Source organism: Pteropus alecto, unplaced genomic scaffold (assembly GCF_000325575.1).
Source record: "Pteropus alecto unplaced genomic scaffold, ASM32557v1 scaffold42, whole genome shotgun sequence".
NCBI classification, from domain to species: Eukaryota; Metazoa; Chordata; class Mammalia; order Chiroptera; family Pteropodidae; genus Pteropus; species Pteropus alecto.
In genome coordinates, this window is record NW_006434825.1 from 14,523,951 (window position 1) to 14,528,271 (window position 4,321).

The following is a 4,321-nucleotide window of genomic DNA, read 5'->3' on the forward strand; positions in this document are numbered from 1 at the left end:
TCAGCAGGCATTCAAGAAGAAGCAGTGACCCCATTAACTCAAAATTTCAAAGACTTCTCCAGTTGGCACCGGCATTGCTAAGTGCTCAGAAAGGAATAGCTGATTCCATCACCAGTGCTGGAACCTTTAAGCCAAACAAGTAGTGTCGCTGCCCCTAATGAAACAGTGATCTTTCCCCAAGCACTGCACCTTTCCTTTGAGTGTTCTGCAGAAGCAGATGGCTTCTATCTCAGTGTGCTTTCTTGGCACACAGTTATATCACTGATCTTTCTTCCTACCCCATGAAAAGGTATAGTATGATAAAAGTTGTTCAGACCCAAAGCCATGTCTGCCTTTCTAAGCTATAATTATTTTAGGACCTGGCAGGATCACATTGAAACGTTTTAAATGGAACTAGTTTTGCTGCCTCAGCTCTTTGGAGGAGGGTGACTACAATTCAAATTCTTCTAAAGATAAATTTTTAACAAGAAAATAAGGCAAAACCTTAGTGATGGTTGAACCCTTTCTATCAGAAAATCTCTAAGCACCTAAATTACATTGAGAGAAGGTTGAGTAAGGGACTCATTCAGATACTGGAAGTTTTTTTCTTAAGAGAAAAGAAGTCTTCCAATCTGGCTTCAATATCATGCTTACCATGGATATTAATCTCCTCGGAATTAATGGTGTTTCCCTCTGGAAAATGTGAAATGGCAACGTCTTAAAACGGCTGACGTGCGTTAGTAGCTGTTTCTAATTTTGCTTTAAAGAAATGTCTGCAGTGGCTAGCTCCTGTTATAGACTAATGACCTTCCAAATCTCACTTTTAACAAGTTTAGACTTTAAGTTACAAGAGCACAAGCAGTTTAAGAGTCAACTTGAAGGATGAGAAGTTTGCACCTGCTGCTCTGCTCTGCAGCCTTAATTACAGCAGGACAGATGTGCTCGCTCCGTCTCTGTACATTACTGCTGGGGGTGGACCAGTCAAGGCCATGCCAAGACTCACAAAGAAATTAGTGCTCAGGGCCGTTCAAGTAGAGGCAGCTTTCCATTACTTTTTACTTCATAGCAAAGGTGTGTATTTTTCTTCCTTCCTTCCCCTCTCTCTCTCCTTCCCTCCCCTCCCTTTCTCTTTCATTCTTTTTTAAACTAAAGGCATGTTTTGAAGCTGTCTTGGCCAATTAGTTTTGATTCTTCTCTATTCCAGTTTTTTTAATTACAGGTGTAAAAGTAAATGTGTTCTTTATCCTTTATAACTGCTTCATTTCTTATCCTATGTGCAACAGGCAGATAAAGAGACTATTTAATACAAATTATGAATCCCTTATTAACATAGGAATGAAAACTTTCAGAAGAACTGTTTTACTCTTGGGCCAATATCCTTTGGCCTGAGAAATGAGTGCTAAAAACAACTAGGACCAGCAAGAGAGAAACGCATCAGCAGATACCCTGTAACGCCGAAAGCTTCGTTTGGACACTTGCTATTCCTTGCCTTGCTACTCTCAATACACTTCTCTTCCCTTACGCATTGCAGCTGTCTTTTTGAGCCCCTCATGATGCCTTATGTTTGCATGACACTTGAAAAATATCCTGTACAATTACTTCTTGCTTGTTCCTCAAAGTGATCAAGAAGGTAGGCAAAGTGGGTGACATCTATCTCAGGTATTCAGGATAGTGAGGGGAAAAGGCACTAGCAATGCATTTAGTCTCTATCCAGTGTGCCTTCTTCCCACCACACCGCTTCCTGACACTAAAGGAGAGCTGCTGAGAATGCAGGCTCAGGAGTCAGACTGATAGGCTTCAAATTCTGACTCCACCACTATGACTTTGCTTGTGTTGCTTATTCCCACTGTAAAATGAAGATAATGGTACCTGCTTCATAGGGTTGTAGTGAAGTTTAGTTATATATAAAACATTTCAAACACTGCCTGGAACATACCGGGTGCTAAATATCTTTTGCTACTATTATTGTATTAACTCTCTACTTCTTTGCTGTAAGTCCCTTGTGATCGAAACTTCCTAACTTCCTTTACTTCACAGAGGGTTTGGGGACTGTAGTTGCATAAGTCAGTCCCCTCAGACCTTTGCCATACACTTATATCTGATGCCTGCCTGCCTGCCTGTCTATACCTCAGAGTCCAGAGATCCCTCAGGGAGCTTCTGCTTATGAGTTGTACAGGACAGGAGCTTGCATTTCATTCAATGACCAACTTGTAGTGATTAATTTGGTCAGAGGCAAGGATGGCTTGTAGTTTGTTTTTGTTTGCAAGACAAGACATATTCTTGCTTCACTTTGCCTGGGGGTTAGAGAATAGAGAAAATGGAATAGGTTGTGACAATTTGTCCAATACCACTGCTTGTTTGGGGGTGGTTCAGATACACAGGTTGAGAGCATCTAAACTGAGTCTGAAAGAGTAAATGAATACTTCATGAAACCAACTGAAAAAGTAATACAAAAGAATACTGCAAGAGGATCTTTCTACCCCAATACACAGGAAGAGTTTCTTAAAATACTGTTATTCTAGTAACCTGCAAAATAAACATCTAGAAGAGGCATGGGAACAAGAGAGTAAAAACTAAATTAGCCCAGAGAAAAAGAGTTGAGTAGAGTGTTTTCATAATAGCTTGTACATGTAAGAACTCATTGGTAATACAGGCTTTATGAGGCTATGACTCTGTGAACTTTCTCCATTTAAATCAGGAACAATGATGGTGGTGGAAATAAAGTTGTCGATACTGTTATGAGAAAGCTAGTAAAGGCTATGGGGGATGACTAGTGGGTGATTTTTTTCTTTTTCTATGAAGATAATAATGCATAAATGTAGCTTTGGCATATTGCCTGTAGACAGAATATCATCATACAGTGTCTGATTGTTTTGTTATATGCTTCTAAGTTTGACATCGTTTGAACAGTTTTCAAAGTCTGATTTGTATTCAGTGGAATCTGTTTCTTTCAATTCTGTAAAGATGTTGCCCCACTGTTGCCTCACTTGAATTGTTTCCAGTACAAAATCTGCTGTAATCCTTATTTTTAATGTATTTTTTTCTCTAGTTGCTTTTAAGTTTTTTTCTCTTTATCATTAGTTTCATCACATCATGTTTTGATTACGATGTGCTTTGGTGTAGTTTTATTTCTGTTTCTTGTGCTTGGAATTTGTCGAGCTTCTTGGATTTGTGGAGTATTACTTTTCATCAAAATTGGAAATTCCTCAGCTATTATTTCTTCAAACATATTTTTTTCTATCCCTTCCACTCCTCCCCCACCTACCTTGGAACTCTGATTATATAAGTCTTAGGCTATTTGAAGCTGACCTGTAGCTTACTGATACTCTGGTTTTGTGCAGGGCAGGGTTGAGGGGAGGAGTTACTCTTCTCTGCCTGTTTCATTTTTGATAGTTTTCGATGCTATGTCTTCAAGTCCACTAATCTTTTCTACTAATCTGGCACTAATCCCATCCAGTGTATTTTTTCCATCTCAGATATTATAGTTTTCCTCTTTAAAAGTTTGATTTGGGTCTTTCTTTTATATCTTCTGTGTTTTTACTTAACATTTGAACATATAAAATACAGTTATAATGACTGCTTTACTGTCATCTGCTGCTAACATATATATAAATTCTGAGTCGGTTTCAGTTGATTATTCTCATTATGAGCTGTGTTTTCCTGCATTTTTGCATGTCTAGTAATCTTTCACTGTGAATTTTTACCTTGTTGAGTGTTGGATATTTCTGTATTCCTATAAGTGATTAGTATGTTCTGGGATGTACTTGTTACTGAAAACAGTATTCTTCCAGTGTTGTTTTTAAGTTTTGTTGGACAGGACCAGAACACCATTTAGTCAAGGGTTAACTGTTCCCCACTTCTGATAATTCTACTCAAATGTCCCACATACTCTTCACCGCCATGTATGAGCATCAGGTGCTATCCCCAGTCTCAAGTAATTTCCTAACATGCATGCACTGGTCAGCACTTTTCTGAATATTTGCAGGGGACCCTGTGAAGATCTCCAGAGATTTTCTGGTACTCTGTCCTGAAAATTCTGTCTGCCTTGGTCTCCTCAGTCTCAGCTTTCTCCCTTCAACTCAGTCTGCTGGGCTACACCTAGGTTCCTCATCCTGTGCCCTGGAAGCCCTCAGGCAATAAGGTGAGATAATCATGGGGCTTACTTTTTTGTTTTTCATGTCTGAGGGAACACTGTCCTTCACTGTGTGATATCCAGTGTCTCGAGAACCATTCTTTCATATATTTTGTCTTGTATTTTTAGTGATTTCAGCTGGGAAGGGCATGAGGTAAGAGTCCTGCATACCTTTCAAAGGTGCTACCTACACACTTAGAAAATTTCCCA